The sequence below is a fragment of the Nelumbo lutea genome, chromosome 3 (genome assembly GCF_056320005.1).
Source record: "Nelumbo lutea isolate HS-2025 chromosome 3, American lotus-T2T, whole genome shotgun sequence".
NCBI lineage: Eukaryota > Viridiplantae > Streptophyta > Magnoliopsida > Proteales > Nelumbonaceae > Nelumbo > Nelumbo lutea.
The window spans coordinates 892,029-914,560 of NC_142686.1; the positions used below are offsets into that span (position 1 = coordinate 892,029).

Sequence of the window (22,532 nt, forward strand, 5' to 3'; positions counted from 1 at the left end):
TAACAAACTTTACTATAATAATTAATGTAACTTAATAATTATTATTACACTAATAAAATTACATTAATAAATTTTTGAAAATGTAATAAGATGGAAATATATTTTAATGATAGGGGTATAAATGGAAGAATGAATTCAGGGTCCTTTGAAGATGACATTAAGCCACTCATATTTTTATTAATGGGTAAGATTTGGAACCATTTCAATGCCCTTTATTTGGAGCAAAGCTCCCTAAAGTGATTCAATAATCCAATGAAACCATGCTCTCATGGTTTTCAAATCGTTGTTGACTTGAATGGTTAAACTGTTCGACCCAGGAATTGTTTAGGCAACCGGTTCTGTTTTTACCCCAAACTTGGTTTATGGCAAAAAGTGTCGGTTAGCAATTCATTGATTTGGGTGATTGAACTTTTGACCCATTTAATAGTTTTCAGGCACTTTTTATTTTATTTTATTTTTTTAATTTTTGTTGTCAGAACAGGCCGCTCATTTGAACTGAACAATTGATCTATCAACCCGAAAATTGGTGGCCATAATGGTTTTGGCTCTATATTGATTTTTAAAACATTGCATGCTGTTTAGAAACCGAGGGGTGCCTCCTTGGTATATAGCTGGTTCATTCCCGTATTGATGTGCAATCAATTTGTACAACCACCGAATTAGGAAACATGGAGTTATTAGTGATGAGTGGCACCAAATACCCAAGAAAAAAAAAAAAAAAAAAAAAAAAAAACTCTGTTATTCGCATTTTGGGTAAGAATGAAAAAGAATGAATATATAGCATTGCACAACCGCAACCATGTAAAGAGATAACTTTCCATGTCCCGTAGGCCTCGACCCACGAAATACCTTAGCGAGGTCTCTCTCTCTCAATGTGTCAAATGTTCAGCAAATCTCAAGGTGCTCGCTCTACAAGAAAAAGGACCTAAGGCGGCAGTCACAAAACCGCCGGGTTAGCCTTCCAAGCCGCCGGATTAGGCCTAAGCTGGCGGTTTTGAGATTGCTTTCTTGAGCACTGTCGGCCTAGCTCATGACTGCCGGCCTAGATACAAAGAAATGCCGGCTTAGGTCTCCGGTCCAACTGTTTTTATATGGGTGGTTCTGTCATAACTGCCGGCATATGTACTAAAAAACGGCAATTATGACTGTCTAGCCACTATGTAAGGCAGCAGCAATGCGAAGAATGGCCGCTGGCATAGGTTCACTTTTTTGTTTAAAACTTTACCTACGGCAGTCATGACCGCCGGCATAGGTCAACTACATTAAAGAAATATATATATATATATATATATTCTGGCAGTGAATGACCGCCTGCATAGATCAAATTTATTTAAAAAAGTATATATTTTTTAATGATAAATCCTGAGTTGCCCGTTTACCCTCCTTGGAGTTAAAGATGATGCAAACAATTTTCAGTTATTACCTCTCCAATGAATTAAATTATGAATCAACAGATATGGGAAAATTAACCTGACATTAGGATTATCAATGTTCTCTCTATATCCCAGAGTTTAGTAGCTGTTTAAAAACAAATAAATATATTAAACGACAGGTTAAAACATAGAACACTAATATGCTAGATACCTATCCTATCCTAGAATTTAAACATGCAATACAATGTTGGCTCATAAGTGATGGAACTCATGCATATGTTCCATCCTTTTGGGACATCGTTCTCTTTGAGTTCTATTTTAGGCCTTGAAGCCACAAATATTGAGTGGTGGAGGTTTGATTGCCTGATAAGCTCATTCAAGAAACCTGATCAACAGGACTACTGATCTTCAACATACCTGAAGAGTGAACACCTACATATATTAGGTGTATCCATTGAAACAAACTTGACATTCAGATAAAATTCCATTTATTTCCATACATTAAGGTACCCATTTTGCATTTTACAAAAAGCAAGCACATATAAGCAAAAAATAAATAAAAAATATAAGTCGATCATAAGCAATAAAAGATACTCTACCACGTTGTTCAATATAAAGGATAGAATTAGGGGTGCATTACTGCTAATGCAATGGACAAGGTAATATCCAATCTACCCATATATGAGGACCCTCCATATGCAACATTTTCAAGCCTTCCTCACCTATCAAGACAAATAAATAATTCCATATATTCCAAATTTTTATGATTTTGAAATTATTTTAGAACACCAAAAAAAAAACATAAGTTAATACCTGAAACTTTGGTTTTCTTAATTTACTCAACAACCTTGTTTGCTTCATGGCTTAACCAGTTGACTTGTATGTTGAACCACTAACCCATGACCTGGTGGGAAAAGCAGTTCAACCTCCTAATAGGGTTTTAAAATATTGCCAACATTCCTAACTATCCCTTTTGAATAGAAAGTTACCCTCAAAAAATATATTTCTGAATTATAGTAGTAGACTACATACTAGGATGGTATCAAGGGCATCAGACCTCAAATTTCAAGTGTCCTTCAAGAACATCTACAAGCAAAGGAGAATGTAACAAAATTCCTTTTGCTACAGAAAGCCTTCAACTCAGCTTTCCAAAATTCCTTTTGCTGCAAAGAAAAAGGTAATTTATAAGCAAAGAAGAATGTAACAAAAAAGCATTTTAAGATCAGAAAACTAATATGTTGCCTGAAGTAGAAAGAATTACATGATTACCAAATTAACAAAAAGAAATTAATTGAAAAAATTTCCATATCATATGCAGAGATATACATGTGTATACTCGTACATAAAGGAGTGAAGGACTTTGCTTCCATCTTCAACCATTTTATTTCTTTGGCTCAATAACATACTTGAGATTGTTTGGAGGATAAAAACAATGAGAACCTATGAAACCATCCAAAATATGATCCTCAAACTCATTGTAGATAACACTGGGCAGAAAGTACTAGGGAAGTTGTTATCCTGGTATTCAACACAATTAGCTGAATATAGATCTCTCCTTAGTTCTCTTTTTAAGGTTGAAAATCTTTTTGTAATCTCAAATAGAATAGTGGCATAATATGTTTTGTACTCTCCCATTGTACAACCTCAACTTGTACATGTGTCTTTATTTTTCTGTTTTAACGAAATGATACTTCACCTCGTATAAAAAAAAAGTCATCATATGAACTAGAAATGCAACATTAGATCTTAAATATATAACTAAGGCACACTAGTATTAAGCTTCAAGAGACTAGGAGCACATTGATGTAAAGGTCTCTAGTAGGTAATATACTATGAACTAATTGTCATCACCATTATCAGTGCATCACCACCCAAGCCTCATGCCATCAATTTGCATTCTTTCTACTTCTATTCCATTAAGAGTCATATAATCCATATTCATAAAAAAAAAAGAGCCATATAATCCATCAAAACATAAGTTTTCAAATTATTTGTTACCAGTCACTACTCACACCAGAAATCATTCCTCAGAGAGGTATTATAATGGGTCTATTAGCTCCTTGTACAAATTCTTATTTATCTTAATGGAGGCTTTAGCTTGATTTTGCCAAAAAAAAAGTTGTAGATGGCAAAAAGAAAATTTATACTTCCATAAAGAAAGTGACTAAGTATAATGCATTGGGTCAAATGGGACTGAGGTTTTTTATCTATTTTCTTGAAAAATAACATTAACAAAGGAAGTGGCTAAGCATAATGCATTGGGAATCACCTTCCATAAAATTTACTTTATTCTAGGAAATATTACCAAATTTGTTTAGAGGCAAGCCATTCCCACTCAGATCATGTATTGATCCTTCTCCTTTAAGCTTGAATTTGGGCATTTTTCCATGTTTTAGTAGACATCAGATTTGCATCTTGAAATTTGTCTTGGTTTCCTAGAAACTCCAACTGTTAAAATTTGGAGTTTAATTATCAAATTAAAAACATGGGTCATGGTCTAGAGAAGCTTCCATTTGTCGTGTCAGGTTGTGCTGGAATTATACTCCCAAGTTCAACCCATTTCCATATGATGTCAAGCACCCCTGGCTCATTGAAAGTTGCTTTGAATTTTGATAGTGTAGTTGCACAACCTCCTGTTGGTAAAAAGCCTAAGGTTGAGCCAAGACATGAAAAGCTATGAGATGTTGGTCTGGTTGAATCACTCTTTCTCTCCTCTAAAATCCCTTTGAATCCCCATCGACTCCTAACAAAGGAGTATAAACCGGATAGATTTAGTTGGGTTAAAGCCTGATTTTTCCAATCCAAACCCCACCTATGATGAACCTAACACGTACAACTCAGTCAATCATGAGGTAATTGTTAGTGTTTAAAAGTCTTTTTATGAATTAATTTTAAAATAAACATTCATTCAATGATCTCCTTGAGCTTATATACTTTTCCTAAAGCTTACATGCATTTATAAATGAGTACTTTCAAGAACATACAAGATAAATCATAATTTTGAACAATCCATAGATCTTGTAAACTAAAAAAATCATTAGAAAAAAAAAGTTGGTTAAATTTCTTGAAGAGAAAAAGAGAATCATTAACTGTTTCAAGGGGCTCTGTTTCCATTTAATTTCTTTGGATTCTAAGGTTACAAAGGGCCAATTGGCTATCTTTCCACCGGATGAGAGAGAATTCTTGTGAGTGACTTCTAGATTGTTAGACCCATTTGGCATTTGTAGCCTGGAAAGCTCAAGGGTTGGGTTGTCATTGGTCAACTCATGACCCAACAAGTTTCTACATGAATATATGATTCATGTAACTTATTTTGGTTTAAATAAACTCAAACAATTATTTGGAATAATGTTTGACTTGATACCCAAATTGCTCTTTTTTTGGATACAAACAGAAAATAAAGCTCTACACAAGGTAAGGGGTAGAACATTTCCACAAATCAAATAATCTAATTTTTTTAATAGATCTCAAAATAAGATCAGAGTTATCCATTTGACCCATCCTAGAAATGAAATTAGTTAAGAAATTAGCTTCTCCATACACATGCAAAAATCTAATAATATATATTATATCCCATCATAAGCTAAAAATTCTGGTCTACCTACAAAGCTACATGTATACCAGAAAACTCCAAATCTTGAGATTTTGAAATCATGTCTCAATAAAAATAGAATATCCAATAGAAAGAAATGCAAATCTAAAACATATTATAAAAAGGAGAACAAAAATCCAAAAAAAATTGAGAATACCGTGAAATATGTAATGGATGACGGAAATTCAAGAAAACACCAAGTCAAATTGCCAACTTTTTCTAGAAGAGTAGTTCATTCTATTGTATATCCTCGCAAAATTGCCAAGACGCATGTTGCTAGTTTCTCTCACCTGGATCCATTGCGTTTTTGTGAACTAGACAACCTCACCACCAAAGGAAACCCAGAACAAAGATGATAAACCCTACTAATAGATATATAATTCCAGCGACAGTACCTATACATAACGATTGGTGCAACAACATACAAATAAGAAAACCAATTTCCAAAAGAAAATTTCCATTAAACTGAAAGAAATAAAGAAAGACGAGAAATACAAATGATAGGGAAACAACCTTAACAGATGAAATCCATAGGTTTCAAAAAAATGTGAAATCTATACTCTATTAACAAGAAATGAGAGAAGTTGAAAAGATTGAAGTCAGGAGTAGCTTAACGCCATTACAGATTCACAGATAATGACGGGACCAAACCCTTGCAAAAAGAAAAATTTGAACAAATAAGCAATAAAAAATAGAAGAAGATATTTAATAAAAAGAACAAATATATAAGAAGAAGAAAAACACTCTGAAGATGGTCCGGCTTTGACAATGGTAGTGAGACAAAGCGCTAGAAAACTTTAACAAAGAAATGAACTGAAAAAAAAATTAAACCCGACACAAAACCCCAAACTCAAGTCAAACCAAACACAGACACTTGTATTTAAAAAACCAAACAAACACAAAAAATGCAGGGTTACCCAATCAATGGAAACTGAGGTCTTGTTCCCTTCTTATCGATCTCTTCAGTTCCCTCTGTTCAAAATATTTTGGCTAAAAACTTTTCTCTTGGATTCTCTCTGCATTCAAGTAAAATCATATCATAAAACTAAAAGAGGTAAGACTGGACAAATATTCTGTAGACAAAGGTTTCTTACAAAAAACCAGAACGACAAAAAAAGAAATTAACAGTGACAAAATTATATATTAGGATAAGAGTCTGATGATGAGACCTTCACAATGACACAGGCAAATGACTTCTTCCAATAGAAATGATGGAATAGAACCTGCCTGTAGCCATTATTGCTTGAGGTCTGTGAATAAGTTTTGAAGAAATGCAAAACGAGCAATAGAAAAAGGGATACAAAAAGAAAGAAAACATAGATTCAAGAAATAAAAAAAAAAAAAAAAAAAAAAGAATGAAAAGGGATCCTTTAATTTATGGGAAATGATGAACAGGGTTTAAGCATTACCTAGATTGATGAACTTGCCTTTCTCAACTTCTCGGAATTACTCCTCAACTTCTTGACTTTTTCTAATTGTTCCTACCAAAGATACACCAAGGATTGCTATATAGATCTAATCTTGATTGAATCTCTGCAGTCAACTGAAAACTTTCTGTGAAGCCAAGTAGAAAAGAGGAGGGAACTTACCGCACGTTTTTGATGTAGAAGACAAAGTACCGCGTGTTTTGATGTTTTGGAAATAGAGGGAAGTTTTCTTCATACCGGCCCGAGAGCGAGTCATGACCGATTCAATCTGAAAACGCCGGCCTAATTTATTGAACTACCGCCCTCCTTTATATTAACCCTCAGTTTAGTTCATAGACGGCGGTCAAGTTAAGATTGCCACCATTGATGTATTGAGGCAGGCATTTTTTATGACCGCCGGTTCAAGACCGCCGACTTATCTGTTTGTTCTTGTAGTGATTACATCAAGTTGAGATCATACTGAAAACTCAGTCATATCATATCAGACTAATTCGTGGTTGAGAAATGAAAACGCATCAACCAACATGAGCTGTATATTTGAATTAGTTGCAAAAGCTGCTTACAGAACACAAAGGACACCCCCCCCCCCCAAAAAAAAAAAAGGAACTTCAAACACGGTAGAAATCTAATTTTATGACAGAATCATTACATTGGAAAAAATAAAATGGTAACAGACATACAACACAAGCTCTTAACTTTCAAACCAAACCCCCAACCTTACCTCAGCACTAGTAAGGCCAATAGCAAACCGCGCTATATTATAAGGACAAGGAGAACAATGACCAGCACCAATATAAAAATCAGTAGCACCCACCAACACTGTTGGATAACATAAAACAAGGTTGGTAATTAAAATGAATACAATTTAAGATTATAATAAGAAAACCGGCATCATCTGAAAAGCATTAGTATTTATTATATCACAAACATTTGGGACCACTAATAATGTTGTGTATGTGTGGTAGGTTAATTAGAGAATTGGAAGGTCCTGCTTTACTATCTATTATGTCTCTTGCTGTTTGTTTGTATTCCAGTCTTTCTGGTATGTTGCTTCCTTTTCCTTCACCTGTCATTTTTCTTCTTTCGTAAATACATAGATGAATGAGCTTTCCTGTGTGAATGTAAGGAAGATTTCTATATGTTAATGAAATGGATTATCTGATGCTTATATCATACCACGTTTTACACTTGTTCTGTTATCATATCATCTTAAATGTTTGAAGAACTCCATTATGAGGCAATTTTCAATCAGCATTTTACAAACCCAATAAGATCATATACTGTTTAACTAGAAAACAGTCAATGGTTCCAAATAGTATTCACGAGTTTAACAGGTCAGACCATCTGACCTGCTTATTCACCATCACCATCATCCAAGCCTTATCCCAACTATATGGGATCGGCATCTTATTGAACTGTTGAATAATTAGAACCAGTCTGGAAAATGGTCTAATCTAGTTTCTGTTTTTTAAGATAATTTCTTGCAAGACATGTTCAAAGAGTATGCGAGGTTTAACTAGTATTTTATTTTTTAATCATGTTACATTTTTTTTTTCTTTTTGGCTGTGTTTGGAAACGATGCAAATAAGTGTGAATGCAAATATGTAGAGTGTAAAACGGTTCATATAAAATGCAAAATTGGGTTAGTTTTGCACTGACAAATTTACCTTCTTATCAAACAGACTTTTAGCTGTAATGGATGCAAACATGAATTCCAATAAAACATATGTTTTTTTTTTTTTTTTATGAAAAGCCCACTTTAATGCAAATTTACTTCTTCTTTATTAATATACTTTTACATCTTATTATCAATGTAAATATGCATTGATCTGTCATTTTTCAATGCATAAATGTAATGTTGCCAAACACAGGTAAAAGTGAACTAAAGTGCGAATTTACCCTGAACTGGGATTTACACTCCATTTGCATCGTTTCCAAACGCAGCCTTTATTCTTTTTTAAGTTTCAGTCTTTCACATCTTTCCTGGTGTCACTTCTTGAAATAAAAGTGATATAGCAGTTATGATGCAGCAATGCCATGTAATCAGGGTCAAATGATAGTGAGGTGATTCAGCACCTGGTAGCATGTTATTTAACCCTTTAATTTAATTTGGACATTAAATGTTTAAAACTTACCCAGGATGTCCTAGAATTCACACTTTTTGGAGGCCTTGGATATTCGAACTTTTGCTTGTGCTGCCACAGAAGATGAGGCTTCAATGTTTGATCCAATCTCATCAGCTTACAGGAAATAAATCACAACAAAAACATTAGTAGTTGAACAGAAAAATAATAGTTTGCTGAGATGTTGAAATCTCACCAATCATCACTCTCTGCTGATGAACTAGAACAGTGAGGTCATTTGCTTGTCCAATTTCAATTTGTATGTCTTTAATCCCTTGCTCTCTTTCCTCTATTATGGCCGCATTGAATGCAACCTCATTCCCTAGCAGTAGTACCTCCTGTCTGCATTTTTTGTTTCATCAAAGTGGGGTTTTAGAGCCTAAAAACCAACCCACGAATTCATGTATTTTTATATTTAAGTACATGAATATCACGTTAAACTTCATGCCCTATTGCTAGTATTCTCAAGCTATTAAATACCAATTCAATAGTCTTAAAATTAGCAAGTTGATCAATCCCATCAAGCCCCTGGTAAAACTGTGAGAATCTGGGAAAATCCATGAAAACTGAAAACACAAACTGCAGGATTATAGACAATAAATTTTAAAATTTGGAGAACTCAACTATATACTCAACAACATCTTAATATACAACTCTATCTGAAGGGTATTTTCTGTAATTTAATACTAAAAGACCAAGCTATCACAAAGATAGGTAATAGAAAGGGATAGGGAATGGTTAGAATCAGATATAAATACCAGAAGATCTATTTGTGGTATTATGTACCTTTTTTGTTCCCTAAGGAAAGGCTGACTTTCCCCATCCATATCATGGGCCACATTCTCTTCAGAACCTGAGCTGTTACGAAAAACAGAAAACTTGTTTAGGTCATTGGGTAAGTTATGACAAACTGAGACATGTGGATATTAATAAAAAAATAAGCATGTGTACATTGAATATAGATTTCCACCTTGATGGAAAAGAAGTTGGTGGAGATGAAGATAAATAAGCTGATTCACGCTCAGCAGCGAGCCGTTGGACTTTCTGGAAATCTTGCAAGACAGCTTGAAAATCTCTTGCAACCTTAGCATCTTCTGCTTTCTTGCTTGGCTGACAGATCCACCAAAGAATACGTCACTTATTGCTAAAATAGAAAGGATCTCTGACAATCTAATTATATAGCTCAAACAAGGGAGAAATGTAGTTGACCCCATAGTGGGATAAGGCTTGGATGATGATGATGAATCAAGGGGAAAATGTTTCTGGGGCACTATATACAATTAAGAAAAGAGAGCATTCAGATATTTTAAGTGGATAGCACAGATTGTAAACCAAGGTCATACAAACCACTGGTCAGACTCATGACTTACAATTGGCATCATCCAAAAAATATAACAATTATCTTTAAGTTACTAAGAATAGCATCAATTCCCTTTATCGCCGTGTAAACCATTATTTCCCGTTGGCTTCAGAGTGAAATATAATTAATGGGAAACATCAGAAATCCTGTTAATCTATTTTACATTTTACACTTGTAAAAAAATACATTTTAAAAGTAGCAGAGAAAGTTTTTTCTTTTTTTCTTTTTTTTTTTTTTTTTTTTTGTAATGTGATGCTATAATTGAATTCTTATCATGCTTTGCAAAATGTTCATTTCCAGCCATATTTAGACTTTTAGTTACTAATACTAAAGCACTATCAAGATAACCCAGAAAATAGTTATAATTCCCTCTATCATTTCCAGAAAATTTTCTGCTTTTTTATGACTAAAAACACATTTTCCTTTTTCAAATTCCAATCTTTCTAATGCCTTCAAAATGTTATTCAGTCTCATGTATTCCAATTCAAATAACCAGTAATTTCTCTCCTCCACCTCCAACCACATCCACAATACAGATCACCTAGTTCCCTGCTGAATTTGTTTTAAATACAATCTCAAAGTATTGACCGAATGACTACCACTTTCTGCTTTCCCCTTTACATGTGCATCCGTGCATGTAAGCATATATAATGCTCAGTTTCATTTTATCCAGATTGCTCTGTCTCAATTTTCCCAGAAACCATTTTGCCTAGATTGCTCAAACCGAACTTCTAACTTTGGTTCAAGTGACTACTTTATTTTCCCTTTAGGATTCAATTGGTTCTATTCTAATTAAACAGCCAATGCCTAGTGTGTCTTGTGTTTGTGCATTCATTTCTTACTATCGATTTGTGCAGAACACATTTTGCCCTATTTATAAGAAACCTAACTTTTTATAATATGCAGCAGTTTCACAACAAACCAAGGCGATCAAGAATTCCTCCCAGATCTTATGTGTTTTAACTATCTATCCTTTTTTTATTTGACAAATAAAATTTTAAGTTAATCAATCATCATCATCATCCATGGCTTATCCCAACTATAGTTGGGTTGGTTACATCATCACCAATCCGTTCTTTTTGAAGCCAGACTAAGTTAATCAAAATTTTACAGTCCAAATCCCCAATCAGAAAAAATGTAGTCAAAAAATCGATTCTGAGACAGGAATTATTGCACTTGCTGAAAGGTGCCAGCTAGCCTGCTAGTGCTGGTAAAGTCTCTAGCTGGTTGTAGCGAAGACCCAAGGATCGAGTCCCGCCTTCACCCGGGTTGAGGTGTCTACGGTCTACCCCCCACTTGCTCTACGATAAAACTTAAAGCAAAAGTCTATGAACAATTTCAAGATGAAAGCAAACAAGAAAAGTTTTAACTCTTAAGCTTTGTTTTCAGAACAGTAGCTTGGAAATAGAAAAGAAAAGGGCAAAAAAAAGAAAAAAAGTATTGCATACAGTTTCCTTAACTAACTGTCCAATCCGTAGCCTCGTTTTGTGCCTGTACAAACCATGCACAGGAAGATACAAGGATAAGCCAAACTGAGATTAAAACACAAAGAGGTGGTTTAATTCAATAAAGAAATGGCGGAACAGATAGAGGCTAGGGAGGGAGAGAGAGTTCAATTACATCTTCTGGCGCGGTTCGGGGGTGTCTTGAGATGTTCCAATGGCATCAACAAGCCGACGGAATATATAGACGGCAGTATTGATCTGAAAGATTCCAGCTGCCACAGCCTGAGAAGGATTCTGAAGTGAAGAGTTAAGGCCGAAAGTGGGTAGCTTCCCGCCATTCTCGATATCTTGGAAGTTCATATTCGCCGGGAAACGGAAACCGTAAAAGATGGCAACTAATGCCCGAGAGGCGAGAGCAAGTGATGAGAAGACAAGAAAAGTGGGTGAGGCCGGGTGGTGCCACCTTTCTGGTTTCTTTCCAGCTCCATTTCCTCCTTGCTTTATAACTGTGAAGTGTTAACTCTCCACTCCCACCAACCGGTGGCCAATCCTCCCTCGATTCCATCAGTTCAAACTTCAACGTAACCGAATTTTAAAGTAGACTGTACAGTGCACATGACATCTTCGATTCCCTTGCCACGCCATTGGTAGGGCAGGGCCCACGGGAGGACCCCTTCAAAAAGGGGTCTCATATTGTTAACTTGTGACATGTCTTAATTGTTACCTGCGACATGGCCGCACGTCAGTGTTTGAAAGAAATTCAAAATTCAACACATCAGGTTGATTTTTATTTTTATTTTTAATTTTTCGTGATCACACTTTACTGGAGGTATTTGAGCTGTTGGTCGGAGTTAATGTTTTCTCATCCCACATGACTGCAGTAAACTAGGTGAACGAGCCAAATTTTTTTTGGATATGATGCGTTTCCGGTAACATAGTCAAGAATCTCTTGTCATTATACTTCTAGTTATGCTGCATTTGTTTGAGGTCACTATGGAAAAAATGATTCGATTTATTGATTGGTGGAAATTAAAATCGGTTGATTTTAAAAATTTACACCTACTTTGTTTAGTTGTCAAGGTGTAAATCTGGTGAGATGGTGTAGAGGAGAAAAAGACAATCTGCAGTGGAGGAGGGAAGCGGGGAAGAAAAAGGATGAGGAGAAGAGAGAGAGAGAACAAAAGAGGAAGAAGAAGAGAAAAATGGGCCGACTGGCCTACCTTGTTTTGGGTCCTCTCCGGCTCTCCCTTCGGAGGTGGGTTCAGATATGCCACTGCAACCGGTTGCAGTAGCGGTGATGGAAAGAGAAAAAAGGGGAAGAAGAAGAAGAGAGAGAGAGAGAGATCACTCGCAACAAAGCCAGCTGCAACCGGAGGGGCCGATTGGACTAGTGCTTTTTCTTCCTTTTGGGTCATCTCCGACTCTCCCTTTGGAGTTGGGTTTAGATCTACCGTTGCAATGCAGCGGCGACGACGGAAAGAGGAAAAAAAAGGCGAAGAAGAAGAAGAAGAAGAAGAAGAAGAAGAAGAGAGAGGAAGAAAGAACGGTTAATTTTACATCAATAATTTTTATGTATATATTACATTGATTATCGATGTAAATAAAATTCAAATGAAAATTTACACTGATGTATATTTTACACCAATTTTTGGTATAAAATTACATATTTACCAAACGCCACCCCAAACAAACGTAGCCTTACAAAAACTTGATTGGTTAGGTTGGTGAAGATAAACATCATGTTATCCACTCAACAAAATTTTCCCCCAAACCTAACTGAAGGAGTTTGGCTTCAATCAGTGCAAACCCGTGCTCATACCATTCCAACAGCCTCTTTCAACTTTGTATTGAAAATATCTTCTCATGAAATAAAGTGCATAAGTACTAAAATATTCCCAATGCAAGGCTATACCTGATACGGAGTAGTAATAACCTCCAATGAAAGTGTTCGCACCCAAGGAAAGATCCAAAGACTGCTTCCATCGAAGATGACACGGTGCAGGATGAAGCAGAATCAGCAAGATGGTTTTTCAACAAAAACCGAATTCTTCAGTAAGAATTTGATGGAGGGCTAGTGAGCAAGTCTTTAGATTACCTTTTCTGCCAAAAGGTAATATCAAGAACTCCTATTGATCGCTCCCACAGGTAGAAATCGAACTGGTATGGCGGCAAGAGTAGGAGAGAAGGAGACAGTGTAGTCAAACTGTGTTGTTTCTCTCTGGAAATCAGCAGTCACTCAGATGATTTCTATTGTGTTATGAGGGTTCACCCTGTTCTCCTATTTATAACCTTAAAGAGAGGTTCTCCTAATCCCATTAGGAGTTTCCTAATCCAATTCTTGTATTTGGATCTAGACTCTCTTTAAGAGATAAGGACAATTCCTTATCTTATCTGCAGATAAAGATTAACCCTCATAATCTAATTAGAAATTTCCTGATCCAAATCTTTATTTGGATCTGGACTCTCTGAGTGGATAGGGATAATCCCTTATCCTATTACTGATCTAAATCCCAGAACCGCCTCTTTTTTAATTAATTTCATTAAGCCAGTTTGAATTGGGCTTTTGGCCCATTAAGTTTATTTGGATCTGGACTCTCGGAGTGGATAGGGATAATCCCTTATCCTATTGCTGATCTAAATCCCAGAACCGCCTCCTAATTTCATTAAGCCAGTTTGAATTGGGCTTTAGGCCCATTAAGTTTATCTACTCACTTAGCCTCCTAACTGCTTCCCAGTTGGTTATCCTTGTATGGTGTGGGACCCAAACATTGATCTACACATCAATTACATGGGTTCAGCCCAACATCTGTTACAAGGTCTGTCCGAATTCAGTGTAGGGGACAGTGAACCCCTGAGTCTATCACCATGGGCTCTTAATGGGCCCAACATTTATACTAAATGGTCATTGGGTCAAGCCACCTTATAAAAACCCAATGATTGTGGGCAGATGCAAGATTAGCCCATCAGGTATTACCCTCAATGGTCTTACACTTAACCTCTTAGCCCATAATGATCAAACACTGTCCGACAAAAGATGACATTTCCCTCAACTACAAGGTATAGTGCTATACTCTTTGCTCACATGGATCCCGATATATATATATATATATATGTGTGTGTGTGTGTGTGTGTGTGTGTGTGTGTGTGTATGTATGTATGTATATCTCTATATAAATATATTTTGCAAAACAAATTTCAACGGTTGAAATCAACTGCCGGAAATTTAGGTTTCCATCAGAGAGAGTGCATCCTCGATCATTCACTTTGTCTGACAAAGAGGCTGATCCTATCATTATGATCACCCACTCAGATGAATTCTTGGACTGTCCCAACATACCCAGGCTTTGACCCCCTTTAAGGATCTCACTGATTGGCATATTAAAGACAACCCAATCCAACACCTAGTGCAGTATCATAATTGAGTCGAGGGGTCAGGTGTAACATTCCAGTTTTGTCCATCTATCTCCAAGGTCCGTGGCAATACTGGAATTCTGGTCCGGTTCAGGGTTTCAAGAAAACCTACACTGCATGTACCTCAGGTCTCACCCTGGCAACTGAGACAAGCCATCCCAACCAAATTGGCGGCACATCAGTGTCAGTCTTGGCATGATAAATCTTCCCAAATTTATCCAACGACTATGAAGATTCTAAACTAACGCGAGTCTCATGTGTGTCCATTTTAAGGGTATTACACAGAAACACATCATAATAAAATGAAACAAATATGTACTTTATTCATTTACATTAAATGTCATAATGTACATCATTCTGATTGGAACTAAGGACATACACTATCTAACAATTCGATCAAATGAATTGACAAAAACTGAACTCTAATTGAAATTATTCATTACATTTTTTTTTTAAATAAAACCCATTCAATTCCAATGTGTCGTAAACGTTATTGGTATCTATTTTATTGGCGTAAGACACTATTTTTTTTTTTAAATAAAACTCCTTTCTACTATGTCACGGTATCTATTTTATTGTCGTAAGACACTAATTTATTCTTGTATTCGTCATCTGAAATAAAATGTCATGAGTAATTAAAATATTGTGAAAGATGGTTGTCTTAAAAGAAAAACACTTTAATTAGAGCTTATCATAAGTTCAATATGTGTTTTAATGTAAGCGTGTTTTGCATAAAATTTAATAAAGTTTTTCAAATTGACAAAATTGGATACTTTGCAAAAATAAGTGTAAAAATAGTAAGTGTCAAGAAAATGTCTTTATTTGAACCAAAATGCCCCTGATTTAAAAGCCCTCCATTATTCTCTTCGGCACTCTTTGATTCCTGTTGTACCTCCCAATCTTTATTGTTCTTGTTTGGGATCCCTAGTTCTGAAAATTGGATTATAACTTCCAACAACGATGGAAGTGTTTGGGATATCTCTCTCATTATAACCTTAAATACTTGCCTGGGAGTACAACTGCAATTCTCGTTTTTAGGGATACATGACATGTGCTGTGGTGGCCTCTAGCGGAAGCCTTAGGGCAGTTTTCGCTAGCGATGGCAATTTCTAATCCACCCAGTGGGTACGCGCCCCTATTCTCCTTGATGGAATGCTTTTTTTTCTTTTTCTTAAATGATGGGTTTTGGGTCAGGTATGAGTTTTGAGATTCTACAACCCATACAAATATGGATAGGGTACAGTATTAGGTTAAACCCGACCCTCCTCAATCCACGTATAGTTGTGAAGCATATAAACTTTATATACGGTGTTGACTTTAATAAAATTTTGAATTTTATGCAAATAATAATTGATAGTTTATATGTTTTTTTACATGTTTTAATCATATAATTAGAAATCTTGATGTTTATTTGTGTTGTTTTACTTATTTATTGTTTATATATGATAAGAAATAACATGAAGTTAAATGCGGGTTTTAAATCCAACCCACCCCTACCCTTGAATACAAAGAGAATAGGGGTGGGAGACCATTTTACACTTTCATATGTGGGAAGGATTTGCATTCTCAAAATCCAACCCGCACCGGATTTTGAAGTGGATACGGACTGAGAGATTTAAGGAGACAGGTAAGTCCTAGAATTAAAAAACCCTCCCCTAATCTGTTCCGTTGCCATCCCTAGTTTCCGCAATGCTCAATGTTCATGGTCTCATTGTATGCCAAAGCTCCTGATCCGACGTTCTCGCTTAGTGGCACGGCCGTTGGTACTGACGCGTGATGAACGCATCACCAACTCAGTCGAGGACATGGCCATCTCCTCAGCCACGTTACCGTACACGTATTGATCAGGTCACGCCGGGGTAAGGCCCCATCAATTACCATCTACATGCATATAATTAACTATTAATTTGAAGGTTACAATCGTCTCAGTCGAAATCGGGAAAAAGTCTCTAAGTATTAGCAGCCGAGACTTGGGATTAATTTGAATTCACCTTAAATGGAGTTAGGATTTTATGGGTATTTTAATGGGCCACGGAGAATCACAACTCATGTGATGATCTTTCCTTTCTCATGCTTTTATAGAAAATTCAATTGATACTATTTCCTAATCAAACATCAGAAAGAAGAGATTGAGGAAAAGACAAATACATACACATCGGAGGGAGATAGGAAAGTTAGCATACAACTATTAATTGAGGTCTATTTATACTATTAAATTCTTCCCCTTTGCAGCCCTACCCATGCAAGAAATGAAGGTTCAGTTCGAAAGGAGTATAAATACAAATATAAATATATATATATATATATATATAAAATAAATAAAATATAAAATTTTGTACTCTACATATTTATATTTATATTTATACGCCTTTCAAACTGAGCCGAATGTGCAAAGTGTGAAAGACATGGGTGTGATTGTATCAAATTAAATAATCTGTAATGTAATGTCTTCGTGTCAAATTAAATCAACCGTAGTGATGTGTTCAAATCAAATTAAATCAACCGCGTGTGATGGTGTGCTCAAATCAAATTAAATCAGCTGTAGTGTATTCATATCAAATTAAATAAACTGTGATTGTATTTTCATATCAAATTAAATTGTTGTCCAAATCATATTTTTGTTAGATCATGAATGTCAGGTTTTGCATAGTCATATCATAACGGAAAGAAAAGCAAAGAATACCCTCCAAGGAATTGTATGAAGATATTAGTTAGTTAATTACCATTTGTATTGTATAGAATATTCCAGATCATCCTAACATTCCAAGTGGCATACAAATAACTAATGTCAGCTGTTGTCTTTCTTTATCAACTATCATCAACTAGCGCTAACTGGCTCAGTTGGTAACGACTGACTTCTGGTTGTAGCGATGCTCGATCTGCTGTGAACTTGTTTGTATTGCAACAATGGCGCACTTTCCATTTCAAAATTAAAACGAGACATTTTCTTTGTCAAATATGTCATCATGTGTGTTCTCCAACACTACTTTCATCAAAATTCAATTTCACCACACCGGTTGTTTCTTTTAACTCTCATATGTAAGTGGGGTGGATAGATGTGACATGCAAAGAACTTTAACCAATCGGATATCCTTGAATTTTGATGAATTTTCATGAGCTAGTTTTTCTTTGAGGCTGTGTTTGGTTGCAGTGCAAATTAATTTGCACTAAATATAAATGTATGAGAGTGCAAATGAAAAAAATGCAATTTTTTGTTTAATTTTGTTTTGGATTTTATTTTATTTTGCTTTATGTCTTATTTTACTTCTTTTATAATGCAATCAAGCAAAATAAACTAAAATTTGAAACAAAAATATATCAAAATTTACACTCAAATCATTTGCACTGCCATGAGGTTTTGCGTCAGTGCAAATTTATTTGCATTGCAACCAAACACAGCTTAAGGCATAAATGCAGAAAATCTTGCACAACATATATGATCTATACTCTCTCTCTCTCTCTCTCTCTCTCTCTCTCTCTCTCTCTCTCTCTTATGCACACACACGCGCACACATACACTAGAGCATTGTAACCTCATGAAAGCAATAGATAAGTAAATAAGGTTGAGCTTGGATAATCTCTAAGTTTATGTTTTAATTCTTTTGAAAGCCAGAAATATACAAATCCCCAACTTGCAAAAAGCTCAAAAGCAAAAGTGTATTGGAAATAAAAACCCTAATTGACCAACCTTTTGGGCCATGTTTGCTTTTCGGAAAGTTTTTTACTTTCTAGTTTCTACACTTACCTAAGTAAGTGCATTTACCCATGTTACTTTGTTTTCCATGTAAATAAGGCAATGATCATTTTAACCATAAAAAACCATTATTAAAAGGGGCAATTTTACCTCACTAGTGTTGGTAACTTTCCCCATGCAAATGGGTGATACTTGGAAAATAGTTTTTTTTTTTTTTTTTTTTTTTTGCAGATATCACATAAATCTGAAAAAAAATAGCCATTAACCAACATTCCACCCTCTCAAAATCCACAAAAAAAAAGAAAAAAAAAAAACTAATGGGCCCTTCAGTGTACTCATTTTGCGTTCTCACAATACATAAGTGCATTGAGAGTATCATCGGTGCCAAGGAAGATGGAACTCTCGCACAATGTTTTAAAAATCGACCCAGAGGCCAAATCGTTTTTGTCTCTGGTTCATGGGTCATGAGTCATCGGTTCATATCGTTCCATGTCATCATATATATGTATTATGTCTCTTTTCTCTCTCTCTCTCTCTCTATCTATCTATCTACCTATATATATACACACACACATATGTATATATGTGTATAAATATATATTTTATCAATAAATATGTTTTAGATATGTTATATATATTTTTATATTTAATTTATATCATGAAAACACCAGAAAAAATGCAAAAAACTATGCATTAAAGCACCAAATTTGTAGAAAATAAGTTTGTTCATAACAAGACCCAAACCAACCAAATCGACCAATCCAATCCGACCTAACCCGAGTTGGCCGGTTTTCCTTCGGCATCTGTCGGTTTCGGGTTACAAAAAAGCGTAAACTGACGGTTCAATTCGTTTCTAGTCTTCTCTTTAGGAATGCCATTAATGGCAAGCATTGCAAGGCAAGGAATCCCTAGTCCTACTCCCTACACCTTTATTCCTTTAGAAATATTAGCTTGATAGCTTCTTGCATTTTTTAAAAGGTTTAAAGAAATGATCTCTACTCTCTAAGGTCCTTTACACCAAATAGGCAATGCCAAATAGATTGGTTTCGGTTTCATTTCTAGGTAACCCGATCAGGTCAGATCGGTTAGAAAAAACCAGTAAACCTACCCAAACCCACCCATGAACAACCTTAGTAGAAAATGCAGAAAAATACCAGAAATTTTCAAAAAATGTAGAAAATACCAAAAAATTGCAAAAAAATACAGAAAAAATACAAAAAGTTGCAGAAAATTTGCAAAAAAATGCATAACTTTTATAAAAATGCTTTCACAAAAGTAATTTTATAAAAGTACTTCTATAAAAGGGCTTCCATAAAAGTGCTTTCGTAAAAGCACTTTTATAAAAGTGCTTTTATGCATTCATAAAAGTATTTTATAAAAGTGATTTTATGCTTTCATAAAAAGTGTATTCGTAAAAGTACTTTCATAAAAGTGTTTTCATGTAAAAGTACTTTCATAAAAATACTTTCGTAAAAGTATTTTCATAAAAATACTTTTGTAAAAGTGCTTTCATAAAAGTACTTTCGTGTAAAAATACTTTTGTAAAAGTCCTTTTCATAAAACTACTTTATAAAATTGTTTTTGTATAAGTGATTTTGTGTAAAATTGCACGTGAACATGAAAGTTAATAAAATCTATTTTATTTCACTTTTAATCTCAAAAGGAAATGTAGCATGGTGGTTTGGAATTCTAATGAGATATTGATGTGTTAGGAAGTCTGAGTTTGAGTCACTTCAACTACTATGTTTTTTAGATTTGGCGAATATAGATAGAGTTGACTTTGACCCAACCCATCTTGACCCGCATGACCTAACCCACTATGACCCTAATTGGTAAACTCGACCCAACTCACCCTAACCCTTTTTCCATTGACCCTAGTGGGTTACTCGACCCATATTGACCCACCAATAGATTGGGTGGATTTTAAGGTGGGTGGGTCAAATGGATTGGGGTCAAGATTGCCAACCCTACAATATGAAATTATTTTACTTGACGAGTGATGACTGAATAAATCTATAAGGAAGCTTACCTATCCTCACGGTTGCGGTTGAAGTAATTCACACTATCACACATGGATGCAATTAGAGTTAGAGTTGTCTCCATCTTCAACAGCGCGTGTGATCTTGGATAGTAGTAAGGTTGTCATTTTGAGTTGCGTTTGATGGACCCGATTATAATAAATTTGTTAAAAATATCAAACATTTAATATATATATATATATATAGTCAATTTGAGATGGGTAGAACTAGTTCCAAACCGATAATAACTAAAACAATAAATCAGGAAGCATAACTGATCCATTGATATCAAATCTTTGAACCAAAACTGGCCCAATTGATTTGAATCCATCGAGTCCGTTGGATCGAACCCAATCCATTGGCAACCCTATATACCGACATGGCCATTTGACATTTTAGCAACAAAAATAATCAACATCTATAAACCGACCAGACAAGATAAGAAAAGTAACGTTAGTCGTCTTGCACAAGTGTATGATGTCACATATAGGGTGGCAATTGGGCGGGTTGGGTTGGGTTTGGGTTGGGTTGAGATTCAACCCAACCATCTAACCCGCCAACCCATTAATGACCCAATTATATAAAATTAGATGGGTTGGGTTCAACCCAAACCCGCTTTAACCCAATCCAATCTTCCCAAACCCATTAATCTTATATTTATGGACTTAAAAAAACAAACTCTCTCTCTCTTAACAAGTAAGTTGGTCATAGTTTGGTGGTAATTGTAGTTACTATTTACACAAGTAGTGGTGAAGGTTCAAATCACATTATATGTATGCAATTTTTACACAAGCAGCAAAGCCATTTGACTATGTTCGGATTTCGGATTTGACCGAACCACTTAGGTTCTACACAAGCAGCAAAGCCATTTGACTATGTTCGGATTTCGGATTTGACCGAACCACTTAGGTTCAAACTGGTCAGGCCAACTTAAACCATTTAGGTTTAAACCAGTCAGGCCAACTTAAACCACTTAGGTTCAAGGGTGGTTAAACAGTTTAGATCTGGATCAATCCAGTCATATCAGATCGGACCAATCCAATCAATGGTGGATTGACTTGGATCGGACCTTATCACATTTGTGCACGGATTTGGACCGGACCGGTGGGCCCAAATTAGGTTGATGTAAGTAAATCGGGTCGGGCGTGTGGATATTAGTTGGACGGACAGACCAGATCGTGCAAAGCACACAAAGGCCAAATCATCCCACTCAAAACCATTTTGGATTCGGGTCGACCGGATTGGCTTGTACTAAGCTAGACTGAACTATGGATATTGGTTGGACCAGATGACCCAAATTCGAACAGAGCAAGCGACACCAAATCATCCCACCCAGGGTTTATTTCAAATTCGAGTCAACCTGGATCAATATATGCTAGATCGAGTCAGACCGCGTTGGACTGGTTCAAACTCGGGTCAAATTGATTTGGATTTATGTTGGGTGAAGTGTATTAATTCAAGACAAAACTAAATTTAATCAATAATTAATAGAAATTTAATTTATTAATTATAAATTATTTAATTCAAATAAATAAAATAAAAAAAGACTAAGAAATTAATATTTATATTGGATTGGTTGATGGATTGATCACACAACCCGCCAAGTAAATAAACAGGTTGAGTGGATTAGATACCGGGTGGTTGAGTGAGTCCAGCGGGTTGGGTTAAAAATTACCACCCTAGTCGCATTAGAAAGTACTGATACATCATTTTAGTTTTTACGTAGCATGAGAAATTGTCTATCAATACGGAGAACCTTATTCCTCCCTGGCAATTCCATACGATTTTGGCAGATTGCAGAGAGCTCTGCTCTAATCTTCGTCCGTGCTCATTTGTGTTTTGTCCATAAATTAGCAAACAAGGTTGCTCACAAGATTATACTTCACGCTCTTGTTATTTCTTCTATGGCTCTATGTATATTGGTCTAAGACCCTTTTCTTGGAGGATTTGTATTGGTGATGATATTTTTTTGAGCACCGAATGGATTTGCATTATTAGAGTAGGTATTGTCTATCAATGATATTTTTCTCTTTCTTTCATGATGAGGATTTTGGATTTTCAACGGAGTTATTGGGATTTTAGAATGGGT

The 22,532-nt window shown here is 35.4% G+C and overlaps 1 pseudogene across 1 annotated transcript; it reads right to left on the minus strand.

Moving 5' to 3' along the window:
* Positions 1 to 1,457: 1,457 nt before the first annotated feature.
* Positions 1,458 to 11,770, minus strand: LOC148862275 (syntaxin-22-like; annotated as a pseudogene). Its single transcript, XR_016109440.1, has 14 exons — positions 11,496 to 11,770; positions 11,324 to 11,366; positions 9,486 to 9,625; positions 9,302 to 9,373; positions 8,712 to 8,857; positions 8,528 to 8,632; positions 6,555 to 7,211; positions 6,375 to 6,446; positions 5,883 to 5,981; positions 5,256 to 5,360; positions 2,406 to 2,536; positions 2,187 to 2,277; positions 1,973 to 2,095; positions 1,458 to 1,790 (listed from the first exon to the last, which is right to left on the minus strand). The product of XR_016109440.1 is annotated as a syntaxin-22-like (transcript).
* Positions 11,771 to 22,532: the final 10,762 nt, after the last annotated feature.